The following is an 18,517-nucleotide window of genomic DNA, read 5'->3' on the forward strand; positions in this document are numbered from 1 at the left end:
TCTTCCTTCTCAAGGCAGGTTTGGTTATCAGGGTCTATTATGGTTCCAAACAAATTTTAGGATTATTTTTTTTACTTTTGTGAAAAATGCATTGGTTTGTCTTTTTGGGTTTTTTTGTTGTTGTTGTTTGTTTTTTTGTTTTGTTTTGTTTTGTTTTTTTCTGTTGTATTTTGATAGGGATTGCACCAAATATGTAGTTTTGCTTTGGGTATTATAGGCACCTAAAAAATATTGGTTCTTCCAATCTATGAAAATAGAATATCTTTCCATTTGTTTGTGTCTTCTTCAATTTCTTTCATCACTGTTTTACAGTTTTTGGAGTACAAACCTCTTACTTCTTTAGTTAAGTTTATATCTAGGTATTCTATTATTTGGGGTAAATGAGACTGTTTTCTTAATTTATTTTTCTACTACTTTATATTTAGTGTATAGAAACGCAACAGATTTCTGTATATTAATTTTGTATTCTGCAACTTCACTGAATTCATTTATCAGTTCCATGTTTTTTGGTGGAATCTTTAGCGTTTTCTATAGATAGTATAACGTCATCTACAAATAGTGAAAAATTTACCTCTTCCTTACCAATTTGATTGTCTTTTATTTCTTGTTTGATTGCTGTGAGTAAGACAAAAGTATATTTCTAACCCATAGAGGAAGACTCTGGGAAGGCATGTGGTTGTTATGTGACCCACCTTATTCCTTATTCATCATAGTTGAAGGAAACTGCAATAGACAAACCATTGTACACATAGCTGTCATACATACATGCTCACAATTTAAAAATGGTGCTATAAGTTCTGTGATGAAGTAGAACTAACATATCTATAATCTGCATTTAACACAGTGTTCCCTATATAATAGGTATTTAATGAACAGTGTTTTGGTTACCTAGACTTTTCAGAAAAAGATATAGCGCAAGTAATTATAAAGGAAGTGAAGCAGTAATGTAGGGACTCTGTTTTGGAACATTAAATAGTAGCTCTATGATGGATGGTGTTGGGATTGGTAAAGGGGAGTGATAGGAGAAGAGGTTCCAATTTCCAGATGCTACCACCTTAGTAAAGGAATTAATAACTATAAGTCATGGTCTACAATATGTTAAACTGTGAAAGGCTTCTTAATCTCTTACTCCAAGTTCCTTATCTCAAGCTGTGCCTGTATTACAAATGCCTTAAAATGCAAAAAACCTGTGTTCTTGTGTTCAGAAACATTGACAAAGGAAGGAACTTAGACCATAGCCTATCTGCAACCACTCTTTGAAACAGTGGGAGAAAAAGCCATATAGAGAGAGATTGAAAAGGAAAAGATAAAGAGGCAAAAATGAAGAAAGAGAAGTCCAGGACAGCCCAGGTGGCTCAGCGGTTTAGCACTGTCTTCAGCCCTGGGCTTAATCCTGGAGACCCGGGATCGAGTCCTATATCAGGCTCCCTGCATGGAGCCTGCTTCTCCCTCTGCCTGTGTCTCTGTCTCTGTCTCTGTCTCTCTCTCTCTCATGAATGAATAAATAAAATCTTTAAAAAAATTAAGTCCATGTGGCCAGTGGAAATAAAGAAAGGCTAAGCTCAAAGACCTCTGGGCCTGAAAAGTCATCCTAAGGCTTAATACTTCCAAGGTGCTTTTCTTCTGCACAAGGGTCAGGGAGCTGTGGAGCACAGAAAAGCAGTCAGAAGTCTAGATTTAAAGTTACCTCCTCTACTGTGGAAACAATGAGGGCAAAGAGAGACAATGAAGTAAAATGGGCTGAGACAGAACCTATATTCAGAGGGTTGGAAAGATGAGGAACACACACATACACAGGAAAGGCACCTTCAAAGATAGAAAAAGTTATTCCAGCCACAGGAGCCTAAAGACAAAGAGTGTTCTGGGGTGTTAAAAATGATCAAGTATCAATGAATGCCACAGAAAACTAAAGAAGGGTGAGAACTGAGAACAATAAAGATAAAGGTTGTTGGCATGACCCTGTATATCTCTGGCACAAGAAGGAAGTCAAGGAGATAAAGTGTAGGTGGAGTCAGATGCAAGTTTTATGGGAAACTACAGATCTTGTACAGAGAGATACGATTCTCTTGGCTTCTTGAGACATATGGATAAGTATATACCAGAATCTTAACTCACATTAAAAAATGCTTAGTTGGTCCCTGGTAATCATGGAATTGATGTAGCTTATCTTAAACCTGAACTATAAGGCCCTCTGCAATGGAACCCCAAATTTCTCCCTTCCTTATCTTACATTTTTCACTCTCACAGAAACTCTTGATTGTATAAGAGACTACTCACTTTTTGAAAATCTAACTTGTACTTTCCCACTCCTGAGCCTGTGATCTCATTGACCTACCCAAACTGTCCTCCATTCTAATTCTGCTCATCTTCTGAGGTCTAGCTCAATTCAACTCCTTCAAGAGATATTTAGCATAAAACGTAAGAACACCTGAGCTCCACAGTCTAACTGGCTTGCATCCTGGTTCTGTGGCTTACTAGATGCATGGCATGATCTTTATCAAGTTACTTAACATCACTGTGCTTCAGTTTCTTCCTCTGTAAGATAGAAATAATAGCACCTTCCTCTTAGGGTTTGTAAGGCTGATGTGAAACAAAATGTATAAAGCAGTTAGTGCCTCGCATGTAATAAGCTTTCAATAAATGTTAGCTCTTAGTAATCATGAGGCCTTCTTTAATCACCCTATTTGGAAGTTATTTTATTTTCCTTTTTCATTCTTTTAAGCAATAGAGTCTGGTCTATTTACATGGTCATTAGGTTTTACTACTTGGGATTTTCAAATATTCCCTTTGCCTATGTTTGCTCTCTCTTTTTAAATTGGATTACAAGCTGTTTGAGGAGAGACACTCTGTCTCGTAGTTTCTTATGTCTTAGTACCTAGAATATTTCTTTGCAATACACAAATGCTTAAAAATACTTAGATAATATATTTCTAAGTCATCTATAAAAGTCCAAAGTCAAAATTATGAGGAAACTGCCTAAGTATAATTCTCTATATACAAAGACTCTTGAACATATAAGAAAAATATTCAGATATGTATTATAATTAACTTCCACAAAACTAAAAACAAATAGAGCTTGTATGTATTTGTGTATCAATAGACATAGATATATAGATATGTATGTCTCAGATCACTGAGCCACTAAGTTGATCACAGCCCAGAAAATCAGAGAAACAAGCTTTAAATCTTACTTTCCTCTTGATACTTCTTATAAGTACTACTTGAATTCATCTTTATTAAGAGATACAGTTTTAGCAGATTTTATTCCACCATTGAAAGTTTATGAGCAAAACAATAATTACATAGAAAATCAGATACAACACAAAAATATTGGATGCTATCATAATGAAGCCATTTTGTTCTTTCTAAAGCTGGCACAGGACTGGTTGTGAGAGAAAGGTGGTGAGCAGCCCTGTCTTATCCACTCCCATAGTCAGGGAACCTGAGGGTCTGAAGGGTCAGGAATGGCTTCAAGGGGCACCTGGGTGGCTCAGTGGTTGAGTGTCTGCCTTTGGCTCAGGTCATGATCCCAGGGTCCTGGGATTGAGTCCCACATCAGGTTCCCCGCAGGGACTCTGCTTCTCCCTCTGCCTATGTCTCTGCCTTTTTCTGTATCTCTCATGAATAAATAAATAAAATCTTTTAAAAAAGGAATGGCTTCAAGACTTGGAGGTCCAATGTTCTATTAATCCATGAAGAAGAAAGCCTAGAGCCACAGAAGTTGCCTTTCCTCTTTACTTCCTGGTGCAGTAGCTTGAATCTTTAGAGCAACTCTGCAAATTATTGGGAAACTGAGGCTGAGAGTTAAATAATGTACCCAAACATATCTTGGTAAAGGCTTTACCTAAAATTGTCAGATTCAAAACCCACTCTCTTTCCTCTGAACAGTCACTTTCTGTGCCCCTAAAATCATGGGTTTTTCCAATGCACAATATCATTAGTAACATCTTCAAATTAAGAGAAACTTGAATTGTCAAAGTTTGGATATACCCCCATCCATATTTTTGTGAAATTTAATCTAAATTGAAGGTAATCATGATAAAAATTATTACTCTTGCTATCCACATGCCTGGCACCAACTCTAGTGAGAAGTGCACCTCATATTTTAGGGACATTTTCTAATTAATTCTCATAGTCTCTGAGTAAAGCATGTATTACCTCCACTTTACATATGAGGAAATTTAGGATCACAGGTAGAAGATGGAGAGCCAGAAATTGCTATGCAGTCTACTTGTCCCACAAATGGTTCTCAACCAAAGGTATCCTGCAAACACAGCCAGGGAAATCTCACTACAGTTTCTGTGAAACTGAATAATTTTTATCCTTCTCTTCAAAGTGAAATTCCTTATTGTGATAGAATTAGTGTCCACAAATATTTCTAGTTCATCAAGCTATGTGCCTGATGGCTAAAGTGAAAGAATGATCTTTTTTCCTTTATTGTAGAGAACTTCGATTTTCCCCCAAAGATTTAAAAGACAAAAAAAGAAAGAAAAAATGGTAATCCAAACTGAGTTCCAGATTAAGGTCATCAGAGTAGCTAGAGAAAAATTCCATGAGTAGAAGGTGCTACAGGCTTTGGGTATTTCCTGGAGTGGGTCTATAAATTCAGTGCAGATTACCTCTTCAAGCTAAATATTGAGGCAAACAGCAGAATCCAAAATCAAGAAACAAGCTGCCAGGAAGGCTCAGCTCTACTTAAAGTCTATTTACAATAATGTTCATGGCATTGCCCAGAACTTTATATTCAGACCCTGCAATGTTTTCTGCTTTATTCAAACTCCTATTTATTGAGTTTATAATAGCTATATTAGCATAACTACTTGGAGACAACTCCCTGAGAAAATAGATGAAAAGGAATATTCTTCCTTTACCCCAATATTGCTGGGAAGTAGTTAAAAACTTATGCCTTTGTACATACAAAGTATCCTTATACTGGGAGATAGTACAATAGTACAGAGTAACAGTATGCAAATTCTAAATAAATGTACTAATAATAAATAGATTAACTAAGTGATCAAACATAACATCACCAATAAGGGGACCTCTGGTACCTCCTGATGTCATGCTCGAAGATACAGCATCACCCACATAGTACTCTTGACCAAAATGTAAGCCTGACTCTCTTTATAAAGTAATAGTCAGACTAGTAATGCAAACTGAAGGACATTTTGCAAAAACGACCTGCCCAGGATTCAAGAAAAATGCCAATATTACGAAAAATGAAAATAAGTATATAGATACATAAATAATAATGACTAGGAAATTTAAATTAAAAACAAAGAGAAATGAAAACTAAATTAAATACATGATCCTTGAGTATATCCTAGATTTTTTTCACAGAACAATTTTATTTATTTTACATCTGTCACCATACAAAATTATTATATTGTTGACTATATAACCTATGCTATATCTGTGAATTGTTTATTTTAGAACCAGAAGTTTGCACCTCTTAATCTCATTCACGTATTTCACTTACCTGCCAACCCCACTAATTTGCCAACCACTGGTTTGTTCTCAATATTGATAAGTCTGTTTCTTTTGTTGTTGTTATTTGGTTTTCCATATGCCCTGTTTTTTAGGTTCCGCATAAGTGAAATCATATGGTATTTGTCTTTCACTGTCTGGCTTATTTCACTTGGCATATATCTTTTAGGTCCATCTATGTTATCACAAGTGGCAAGATCACATTCTTTTTTATGGCTAAGTAATATTTTATTGTGTGTATGTATATTACATCTTTATTCATTCATCTCTTGATGGACACTTGGGTTGCTTCCATAACTTAGCTATTGTAAATAATGCTGCAATAAACATAAAGATGAAAAAAAAAAACCACACACACACAAGCGTGCAAATATTTTTTCAAATTAGTGTTTTTGTTTTCTTTTACCCAGAAGTGGAATTGTTGGATGGTATGATACCTCTATTATTTTTTGAGGAACCTCCCTATCGCTTTCTGTAATGGCTGTATTGTACCAATTGTTCTTTTCAAGATTGCTTTGCTTTGGCTCTTTTAGGGTGTTTGTGTGTGTGTGTGTGTGTGTGTGTGTGTGTGCTTCCATACAAATTTTAGGTTCTAGTTTTGTTAAAAATGCTATTGCTATTTTGATAGGAATTGAATTGCATCCATATTCACATACAGATTCACATTTTAACAATCTGAATTATTTCAGTCCATGAGAATGGTAAATATTTACATTTATTTCTGTTGTCTTGGATTTCCCTCAGTAATATCCTATAGTTTTCAGAGTATAGGTCTTTCCCTCTTTGGTTAAATTTATTTCTAGGGACTTTTTTGTTTGATGTAATATAAATGAAATTGTTTTTTAAATTTTCCTTTCTACTATGCCATCACTAGCATACAGAAACACAAGATTTCTGTATATTAATTTTGTATTCTGCAAATTTACTGAATTCATGTGTTAATTGTAACTGTTTTTTGTGGAGTCTTTACAGGTTTATACATACAGTATCAAGTCATTTACAAAAAGTGAGAGTTCCACTTCTTCCTTACCAATATGGATGCCTTTTACTACTTTTTCTTGTCTGATTGCTATGGCAAGAACTTCTAGTACTATGTTGAATAAAGGTGGTAAGAGTGAGGGCAGCCCAGGTGGCTCAGAGTTTTGGCACCGCCTTTGGCCCAGGGCGTGATCCTGGAGACCCAGGATCAAGTCCCATGTTGGGCTCCCTGCATGGAGCCTGCTTCTCCCTCTGCCTCTGTCTCTGTCTCTGCCTCTGTCTCTGTCTCTGCCTGTGTGTGTGTGTTTGTGTGTGTGTCATGAATAAGTAAATAAAATATTTTTTTAAGTGGTAAGAGTGATTATCCTTGACTTGTTCTTGACCTTCGACAAAAGTTTTCAACTTTATTTTTTTAAGATTTATTTTATTTATCTATTCATGAGAGACAGACACACACAGAGGCAGAGACACAGGCAGAGAGAGAAACAGGCTCCATGAAGGAAGCCCAATGTGGGACTCAATCCCAGGACTGGTATCATGCCCTGAGCCAAAGGCAGATGTTCAACCGCTGAGCCACCTAGGCGTCCCAAAAGTTTTCAACTTTAATTACCAAGTATAATGTAAGCTGTGGCTTTGTCATATATGGCCTTTATTATGTTGACATATGTTCTTTCCATACCTACTTTGTTGAGTTTTTAATTGATGTTGAATTTTGTCAAATGCTTTTTCTGCATCTATTTAGATAATCATATGATTTTTATCTTTCACTTTGTTACTGTGGTGTACTACATTGACTTATTTGCATATTTTGAACTATCTTTGCATCCCTAGAATTCAGTTTGCTAACATTTAGCTGAGAATTATTGACTGTGTTCATTCAGGATATTGTTCTGTAATTTTCTTGTAGTGTCTATGTCTCATTTGGTATTAGGGTAATGCTGACCTTATATTATGAATTTGAAAGCATTTATTCCTTTTCTTTCTTTTTTATTTTTAAAGATTTTATTTATTTATTCATGACAGACACAGAGAGAGAGAGAGAGAGGCAGAGACACAGGCAGAGAGAGAAGCAGGCTCCATGCAGGGAGCCCGATGTGGGACTTGATCCTGGGTCTCCAGGATCACACCCCAGGCTGCACGCAGCACTAAACCACTGGGCCACTGGCGATGCCCCCTTTTTTTCTTTTTTATGGAATAGTTTGAGAAGGATAGGTATTGACTCTTTTTTATTTAATTTTATTTTTTTTAAATTTTTATTTATTTATGATAGGAACACAGTGAGAGAGAGAGGCAGAGACACAGGCAGAGGGAGAAGCAGGCTCCATGCACCGGGAGCCCGACGTGGGATTCGATCCCGGGTCTCCAGGATCGCGCCCTGGGCCAAAGGCAGGCGCCAAACCGCTGCGCCACCCAGGGATCCCGGTATTGACTCTTTTTTAAATGTGTGGTAGAATTCACCTGTGAAGCCATCTGGTCCCAAACTTTTGTTTGTTGATTTTTTTAAATTATCATTTCAAATTTGTTACTAGCAATTGGTCTGTTCAGATTTTTTATTTCTTCCTGATTCCATCTTAAACGGCTGTCTATGTTTCTAGGAATATATCCATTTCTTCTAAGTTGTTCAATTTGCTGGCCTATAATTTTTGTAGTAATCTCATAAATTTTATATTTCTGTGATCAGTTTACCTCCTCTTATCTAATTTTATTTGAGTCCTCCTTTTTTTTTCTTGATTAGTCTGGATAGTTTTATCCATTTTGTAAATATTTTCGAGGAATCAGCTGTTAGTCTCTTTGATCTTTTTATTGTTTTTTGTCCCTTCTTTATTATTTTGTATTTTTTTTATTTAAAATCAATTTAATTGGGATCCCTGGGTGGCGCAGCGGTTTAGCGCCTGCCTTTGGCCCAGGGCGCGATCCTGGAGACCCGGGATCGAATCCCACGTCGGGCTCCCGGTGCATGGAGCCTGCTTCTCCCTCTGCCTATGTCTCTGCCTCTCTCTCTCTCTCTGTGTGTGACTATCATAAATAAATTTAAAAAAAAAATTAAAAAAAAAATAAAATAAAATCAATTTAATTAACATATACTGTATTATTTGTTTCAGGGGTAGAATTTAATGATTCATCAGTTGCATACAATTCCCAATGCTCATTCCATAGAGTTATCTCCTTAGTGCCATCACCTAATTACCCCATCCCCCCTCCTACCTCCCCTCCAGCAACCCTCAGTTTGTTTCCTATAGTTAAGAGTCTCTTATGGTTTGCCCCCCACTCTGTTTTTTCTTATTTTATTATTCACTCTCTTCCTCTATGTTCATCTGATTTGCTTCTTAAATTCCACATGAGTGAAATCATTTGTCTTTCTCTAACTTTTTTTCACTTAGCATAATACCTTCTAGGTCCATTCATGTCATTGCAAATGGAAAGATTTCATTCCTTTTGATGGCTGAGTAATATTCCTCAGCATATATATATATATATATATATATATATATATATATATATATATATATATACATCTTCTTTATCCATTCATCTCTTGGTGGATATATGGACTCTTTTCACCGTTTGGCTATTGTTGATAATGCTGCTATAAACATTGGGGTACATGTGCCCCTTCAAATCACTATGTTTGTATCTTTGGATAAATATCTGGTAATGCAATTGCTAGGTTTGTAAGGTAGTTCTAACTTTTTGAGGAACCTCCATACTATTTTTATTTTCTACTCTAATCTATATTATTTTCTTGTTTCCACTAACTTTGGATTATTGTTCTTTCTTAGTTCCTATAAGTATAAGGATAGATTGTTTGACATTTTTCTTATACTTGAGGTAAACCTGTATCATGATAAAGTTACCTCTTAGAACTGCTTTTGCTGAACCCCAAGAACTGTGTAGTGTTTCCACTTTAATTTGCCTGCAGGTATTTTTTTAATTTTTTAATTTCTTTTTAAAAAATTTCTTCATTTGAACCATTGGTTGTTTATTCAACTTCCATGTGTTTGTGTTTTTTTCAGTTTTTTTTAAAATTGATTTCTAGTTTCATACCATTGTGGTTGGAGAAGATGTTCAATGTTATTTTAATCTCTTAAATTCCTTTTCTTTCCTATATATATATATTTTTAAAGATTTTATTTATTTATGTATAAGAGACAGAGAGAGAGAGAGAGAGAGAGAGAGAGAGGCAGAGACACAGGCAGGAGGAGAAGCAGGCTCCATACAAGGAGCCTGACATGGGACTTGATCCTAGGACTCAAGGATCACGCCCTGGGCCAAAGGCAGGTGTTAAACCACTGAGCCACCCAGGGATCCCATTTTTTCTTATTTTTTAAATTTAAATTCAATTTGCCAACATATATATAGTATGACATCCAGTACTCATCTCATCAAATGACCTCCTCATTGCCTGTCTCCCAGTTACCCCATCCCCCCCACCGACCTCCCCTTCCACAATCCTTTGTTTTTAAATTTTGAGACTTGTTTTATGGCCTGTCATATGATATATCCTAGAGAGAATTGAAAAAAATGTGTATTCTGATGTTTTTACATGGAGTGTTCTGTTAAGTCCATCTGTCTAATGTGTCATTCAAAGCCACTATTTCTTTATTGACTTTCTGGCTGGATGATCTATCCATTGGTCTAAGTGGGGTGCTAAATTCATCCACTGTTATTGTATTACTGTCCATTTCTCCCTTTATGTCTGTTAATAATTGCTTTATATATTTAGGTGCCTCTCTGTTGCATGCGTATATATTTACAATTGTTACAACCTTTACTTGGATTGATCCCTATTGTTATAAAATTATCTTTTGTCTTTTGTTAGAGTCTTTGTTTTAAAATCTCTTATCTGATAAGAGTATTGCTACCCCAGTTCTTTTCACTTCCATTTGTATGAATTTCTTCCCATTCCTTCTCTTTCAGTCTGTGTGTCTTTAGGTCCAAAGTGAGTCTCTTGTATGCAGTCTCTTGTCTTTGTAATCATTTAGTTACCCTGTGTTTTTTTATTACAGCTTTTAATATTTTTATTCATTTATTTATTAGACACACAGTGAGAGAGAGAGAGAGAGAGAGAGAGAGAGAGGCAGAGACACAGGCAGAGGGAGAAGCAGGCTCCATACAAGGAGCCTGAGGGGGACTTGATCCCAGGTCTCCAGGATCACACCCTGGGCTGAAGGCCGTGCCAAACCACTAAGCCACCCGGGGCTGTCATGATTACAGATTTTATTTTATTTTTTATTTTTTTATTTTTTTTTTATTTACGAGAGTCACAGAGAGAGAGAGAGAGAGAGAGAGAGGCAGAGACACAGGCAGAGGGAGAAGCAGGCTCCATGCACCAGGAGCCCAATGTGGGATTCGATCCCGGGTCTCCAGGATCGTGCCCTGAGCCAAAGGCAGGCGCCAAACCGCTGCGCCACCCAGGGATCCCGATTACAGCTTTTAATACAGTTGTATGTAAAGTAATTATTGATAAGTATGTACTTATTGCCATTTTAAAACTTGTGTTTCGGTTGTTTTTATAGCTCTTCCATTTCTTCTCTTGCTCTCTTCCTTTGTGATTTGATGGCTTTCTTTAGTGTTATACTTAGATAACTTCCTTTTTATTTTTTATGTATCTGATATAGATTTCTGATTTGTGGGTATCATAAGGACCATATGTGATATCCTAGGTATATAGTAGTTTAAAATGAGTTGATGGTTGGTTTAGTTTGAACACATATAAAAACACTAAATTTCATTTTCTTTCTCTGTTTTATGTATATAACATATTTTACATCTTTTTCTTTGTTTTATTTTTATTTATTTATGATAGTCACACAGAGAGAGAGAGAGAGTCAGAGACATAGGCAGAGGGAGAAGCAGGCTGCATGCACTGGGAGCCCGACATGGGATTCGATCCCGGGTCTCCAGGATCACGCCCTGGGCCAAAGGCAGGCGCTAAACCACTGTGCCACCCAGGGATCCCTACATCTTTTTCTTTTGTGAATCTGATAACTAACTTGTAGTTGATTTACTATTTCTGTTTTTTTAACTTCCTAGCTATATAAATGATTGGTCTGTTGCATCTAACATATGATAACTTTTACTAGTAAAATGTTTTCCTTTCATAATTGCTTACTTCCACTTAGGGCCTTTTTGTTCAACTTAAAATATCCCTTTAACATGTTTCATAAGACTGGTTTAATGGTGATAAACTCCTTGAACTTATATTTTTCTGGGAAAGTCTTTATCTCTCTTTCAATTCTGAATGATTATATTTTGGGGGAGGCTATTCCTAGTTGTAGGCTCTTATTGCCCTTAGCACTTTGAATATATACATGCCACTCTGGCCTGCAAAGTTTTTGCTGAAAAATCAGCAGATTTCCTTATGGATTTTCCCTTGTATGTAACTATTTACTTTTCTCTTGCTTTTAAGATGCTCTCTTTATCTCTAAAATTTGCCATTTTTATTATTATGTGTCTTGGTGTATATCTTCTTGGGTTCATCTTCTTGGGGCCTTCTTTGATTCCTGGATTTAGATATCTTTTTCTTTCCATGAATGGAAAGTTTTCAAATAATGTTTCTTCAAATTTTCTGCCCCTTGTTCTCTCTTCTATTTCTGAGACCTACATAAATCCAGTGTTGTTATGCTTAATGATGGAACATAAATCTCTTAACCCATCCTCATTTTTTTTTTAATTTTTTGCTGTTCAGCTTGGTTACTTTTGTTGCTCTGTCTCCTAGATCTCTGATCCATTCTTCTGCATTCTCTAATCTGCTCTTGATTTCCTCTAATGAATTTTTCATTTCAGTTACTATATTCTTCAGCTATGACTGGTTCTCTTTTATATTTTCTGTCTCTTATATTTTCCTGAAACGGCTGCAGGAGCTGGATGCTGCCTCCACGGTGACAGAACAGGAGTGGCGGGAAAAAGCCAAGAAGGACCTGGAGGAGTGGAACCAGCGTCAGAGTGAACAAGTTGAGAAGAACAAGATCAATAACCGGGCATCTGAGGAGGCTTTTGTGAAGGAATCCAAGGAGGAGACCCCCGGCACAGAATGGGAGAAAGTGGCTCAGCTGTGTGACTTCAACCCCAAGAGCAGCAAGCAGTGCAAAGATGTGTCCCGCCTGCGCTCGGTGCTCATGTCCCTGAAGCAGACGCCACTGTCCCGCTAGGTGCCTGTCACAAGCATGGCCACAAAGCATGGGCTGGGCCTGAGCACAGGAGGAGCAGCTGCTTTGGCCAGGGGGCCGTTGGTGGATACAGCACCTCCAGCAGCTGCTACATGCAGCCTACTCTGTTCCTCCCCATCTTCTGGGGCTGGGAAGGGGAACCCTCCCCCTCTCACCTCATTCCCTCCTAGCCCTGTGGCCCAGCCCCTGACACCTCCTCTCAGTCCACAAAATTGTGACTGTCCCTCCTGACGTATTTTTTTTTTCTTGGCTTAAAGGGTGTGTTGTTAACTCATTTTACACTTATTTATTATCATTCTAATTTCTCTGGAAGCCATAAAAAAAAAAGAGAGAGATGCTTTTTTTCCCAGTTCATACAGAGAACTCCTCACTGAGTTCATCCATTCTTGTCTCAAGTTTGATTAGTATCTTTATGACCATTACTTTGAACTTTTTATCAAATTACTTATCTCTGTTTCATTTAGTTCTCTGTGGTTTTTGTCTTGTTCTTTCATTTGGATCAGATTTCTCAGTCTCATTTTGTCTGTCTGTGTTACTTTTATGTTTAGGTAGGAAAGCTACATTTTCTGGTCTGGAAAGTGGCTTTGTGTAGAAAGGTTTATGTGATCCCCTATAAGGCAGTACCCCTTGGTTACTAGAAACAGGTGCTCCAGGGCTATCCCTGTCTGTGTTGCATGCCGCCTTTTATTGTGGCTGAGACATAGCACTGTGGTTGCACTGGTAGCAGAGCTTATACCCTGGGTGGCTGGTTTGAGGCCCAGTTGCAGCTAATGGGGACGTGCTTGTCAGCAGTTTCTAAGCCATGCTGCTGGCTTAGGTTCCTAGCTGTAGCTACCTCAGTCTCAATGCTGATTAGGACTGGCACTCATCCCAGTTGTCTACAATGAGGTACTGTTACTGCTGTGGGAACATTGGTGGGCAGGGTTTACTATCCTCCCTCCCTAGGGAAGGAGTCACTTTTGAGGGGTACTGGTCTCATCTTGGGCTGCCTTCCAAGTGTGGCACTGTAGAGCTACTTTTGAGGGAAACCTAGTTGGATGAGCACTTTGAATAGAGTGGGTCCACAGGGGAATGCCAGGGCAGGGTACATAATGCTATCAAGTTACATGATGAGTTTAAAGTGACACATTATGAAGACTCACCTTCTCAGTGTGGGTCACCAAGATTGAGGGTGCTCAGTGTGAGGTCTGATGCCCTTATTCCTCAAGCTTGTCCCTCCATTTCTTGGATATTTAGGCTGGCAGTTTGGTTCCTGATCACATCTCTGCCCCTCCTACCCTACTCAATGTGGCTTTCTCTTTACAACTAGCTGTGGAAGGCTGTTCTTCAAATCTTCAGATTATTTGCAGAATGAGTTGCATATAGTTGCCTCAAGTGTGTTTGTGGGAGGATGTGAGCTCAGGAGTCTCTTACTCTGCCATTTCCCTGCTATTCACTCAATCCTAAAATTTTTAAACAAAGATAAAATCTAAATATAGAGTGTGTGTTAGATAATAGTGCTATATGAGAGTTTGATTTCCTGAATGTGATCACCAAAATTTATTTATATAAGAAGAGACTATCCTATTCTTAGGAAGTAAATGAAGAGACATATATGTATATTAAAGGGAAAATGGCAAAAAAAATTTTACTTGAAATATAGATGTTAAAATTCTAATGTTAATGAATAATTGAGCAGTCTTGGTCAGTTATGTTGGAGTAATATATTCATTTAGCTCATTTACTCAATAAGTTATTTTAAGTGTCCATTATACATTAGATTCTGTGCCAAGACTGAAAATATAAAAATCAGATATAAATTCTGCCCTCAAGGAGCTTACTTGATAGTTCAACTTTAGGATAGCATCCAACACCATGCTTCTATATAGCATGTTCTGTAGCAATCTTAAATTAACATCTTTTCTCATGAGACAAAATTCTAATGAGACCAGCTTCTAAGATTAAAGGAGATGTTGTTGATGGCTTGATAGAGGCATGCCTCAGAGATACTGTAGGTTGGGTTTTAGACCACCACCATAAAGTGAATATCTCATTAAAGGGAGTCACATGATTTTTTTTGTTTTCCAGTGCATATAAAATGTTTGTTTATACTGTAGTCTATTAAGTGTGCAATATCAGGCTCACTTCAGGGAGCCTGCTTCTCCCTCTGCCTGTGTTTCTTACTCTCTCTCTCCCTCTCTCTGTGTGTCTCTTGTGAATAAATAAAATCTTTTTATTTATTTTTTAAAAAACTCTTTAGTTGAATTAGTTTTTAATAGCTGACTCAAAGTCCTCCAACTATTCTAGCAATTTTGTGAGTTTCTAATAGCCTATATTATATCCTTTACTGTTTGAAATACATAGAATATTCTATTTCCTGAACAGAACTATAGAAAAAAACCTACAACCAAGAATACCCTACCCAGCAAGATTATCATTTGGAATACAGAGACAAAGACTTTCCCAGACAAACAAAAATTAAAGGAATTCATCCCTGCTACACTAGCATTATAAGAAATGTAAAAGTGAATTCTTAAGTTGAAAGTAAAAGGCAAAAAAAGAAAGAAAGAAAGAAAGAAAGAAAGAAAGAAAGAAAGAAAGAAAGAAAGAAAGAAAGAAAGTAAAAGCCACAATCAGAAGTAAGAAATTATGATGGGGAGGGAAACATTCACAGTTAAAAGAGACATATAGTGAAAATAGTAGACTACCTCTAAAGCCAATATGAGGGTGAAACAACAAAAGTAGTAAAATCAATTATATGTCTCAAAATTAGTCAAGGGATTTACAAAATTAAAAGGTGTAATAGAGGACATACATAAAACATGGAAAGGGAAGTAAAAATCACTCTTTTTAGTGCTTAAACATAAGTGATCCTCAACTTAATATAGACTGCTATATACATAAAATGTTATATATGAGCCTAATGGTAACCCCAAATTATAACCTATACTAGATGTAGATAGTTTTTATTCATTTATCCATCAATGAACACTTTGGTTGTTTTCACATCTTGGTTTGTTGTAAATAATGCCACAGTGAACATTGGGGTACACAAATCCTTTTGAATTAGTTTTTCTCTTTAGATAAATGCCCAGAAATGGAATTGCTGGATCATATGGTAGTTCTATTTTAGATTTTCTGAGAATTTTCCATACTATTTTCCACAGTGGCTGCACCAATATGCCTTTTCCTTCAACAGCGCATGAAGGTTACCTTTTTTCCATACCTTTACCAACACTTGTCATTTCTTGTCTTTCTGTTATTAGCCATTCTAACAGATGTGAGGTAATATCTCATCCTGGTTTTGATTTGCATTTTCCTGATGACTGGGACTTTTGAGCATCTGGTTTTGTCCCTGTTGGCTAACAGTATGTGACTTTGGAAAAATATCTACTCATATCTTCTATTTTTAATCAGATAATTTCTTTGGTGTTGGGTTGCATAAGTTCTTTATATATTTTAGATATTGATCCTTTATCAAATATGTCATTGCAAATATTTTCTCCCATTTACTAGGTTGCCTTTTCATTTTGTGAATGGTTTTCTTTGCTGTGCAGAAGTTTTTATAAGACTATATATAGTCTTAATAGTTTATTTTTGCTTTTGTTTCCCTTACCTGAGAAGACATAGCCATAAATATGTTGCTAAGCATAATGTATGTGAGATTATTACCTATGTTTTGTTTTAGGAGTATTATGGTTCAGGTTCACATTTAGGTCATTAATCCATTTTGAAATTATGTTTATGTATGATATAAAAGTGTTCCGGTTTCAATTTTTTGCATGTAGCTTTCCAGTTTTTGTAGTGCCATTTATTGAAAATACTGTGTTTTCCCAATTGTATACTCATGAGTTGTCATAAACAAATTGACCATATAGGTGTGGGTTTATTTCTGGGCTTTTAATATAGTTGTGTTGGTCTATGTGTCTATTTTTTTTTTTACCAGTACTAGACTGTTTTTGAATATTATAGCCTTATAGTATGTATTGAAATCTGGGATTGTGATATCTTCAGCTTTGCTCTTCTTTCTCAAGATTACTTTAGCTTTTTGATATCTTTTGTGTTTACATACTAATTTTAGAACTATTTCTTCTACTGTGAAAAATGCTAATGGTGTTTTGATAGGGATTCCATTGAATCTGTACATTTTTGGGTAGTGTAAACATTTTAATGATAATGATATCATTTCTTCTAATCCCTAAGCATGGAATATCTTTCCATTTGTATCATCTTTATTTTTTTAAAGATTTTATTCATTCATGAGAGACACAGAGGAAGAGAGAGAGAGAGAGAGAGGGAGAGAGAGGCAGAGACACAGGCAGAGGGAGAAGCAGGCTCCATGCAGGGAGCCCGACGTGGGACTCGATCCCGGGACTCCAGAATCACGCCCTGGGCTGAGGGCAGGCACTCAACCATTGAGCCACCCAGGGATCCCCTGTATCACCTTTAATTGCTTTCTTCAATTTCTTCAAGTTTCAAGAGTACAAGCATTCACCTCTTTAGATTTATTCCTATTCTTTTTGGTGCAGTTGTAAATGGGATTGTTTTCTTAAGTTCTCTTTCTGCCACTTCACTATTAGTGTATAGAAATGCAACATATTTCTGTATACTGATTTTGTATCTTGCAACTTTACAAAATTTATCAGTTCTAGTAATGTACTTATACTTAAGTATACTATTATACTTTGTAAGTGTAATAGTATACTTGTGTAAGTATACTATTGTGTAAGTGTACTATTATACTTTCTATAATAGTATCCTGTCATTTGTATATAGTGACAGTTTTACTTCTTCCCAACCAATTTGGATGCCTTTTAATTTCCTCTTCTTGTCTGCTTGCTGCAGCTAGGATTTCCACTACTATGTTAAGTAAATGGGCAGGCTTGTATCATTCCTGATTTTAGAGGAACTTTCAGCATTTCACCATTGAGTATGATATTAGCTGTAAGATTTTCGTATGCAGTTTTTATTATGTTGAGCTACATTTCCTCTAAACTGACTTTGTTGAGAGTTTATATCATGAATGAATGTTGTATTTTGTCAAGTCATTTTTCTGCACCTTTTGAGATGATACTCTTTCTTGTTTGTGTGATGTATCATATTTATTGATTGATGGATATTGAACAATTCTTTCATTTCTGGAATAAATCCCTCTTGATTGTTGTGAATGAGTTTTTAACATGTATTCTTGAATTTGCTTTGATAATATTTTGTTAAGAATTTTGCACCTTTGTCAGATATTACCCTGCAATTTTCCTTAACGTAGTGTTTTTGTCTAGTTCTGGTATCAGGATAACACTTGCTTTGTAGAATGATTTTGGGAGCTTTTCTTCCTCTTCTATTTTTTTTGAATAGTTTGAGAAGAGTAGTTATTAATTACATTAAAAATTTGGTAGAATGCAAGGCACCTGGGTGACTCAGGCAGTTAAGCGTTTGCCTTTGGCTTGAGTCATATCAAGTCTCATATCAGGCTCCCTGCTCAGTAAGAAGTCTGCTTCTCCCTTTCCCTTTGCCAACCACCCCGCCACATGCTCTCTCTCTCTCATGTTCTCTCTTTCTCTCTAAAATAAATAAATAAAATCTTAAAAACAAAAAGTTTATTAGAATGCACTTGTGAGGCCAACTAGTCCTGGACTTTTGTTGAAAGTTTTTTGATTCCTGATTCAATTTCTTTTTTTAAATATTTTATTTATTTATTCATGAGAGACATAGGCAGAGGGAAAAGCAGACTGCTGATAAGGGACTTGATCCCAGGACCCCAGGATCACAACCTGAGCTGAAAGCAGATGCTCAACCACTGAGCTACCCAGGTGCCCCTGATTCAATTTCATTACTAATAATTGTTCAGTTGGACTTTTCTATTTCTTCTTGATTCCATTGTGGAAGATCATATGTTTGTAGGA

Source organism: Vulpes lagopus, chromosome 3, assembly GCF_018345385.1.
Source record: "Vulpes lagopus strain Blue_001 chromosome 3, ASM1834538v1, whole genome shotgun sequence".
NCBI lineage: Eukaryota > Metazoa > Chordata > Mammalia > Carnivora > Canidae > Vulpes > Vulpes lagopus.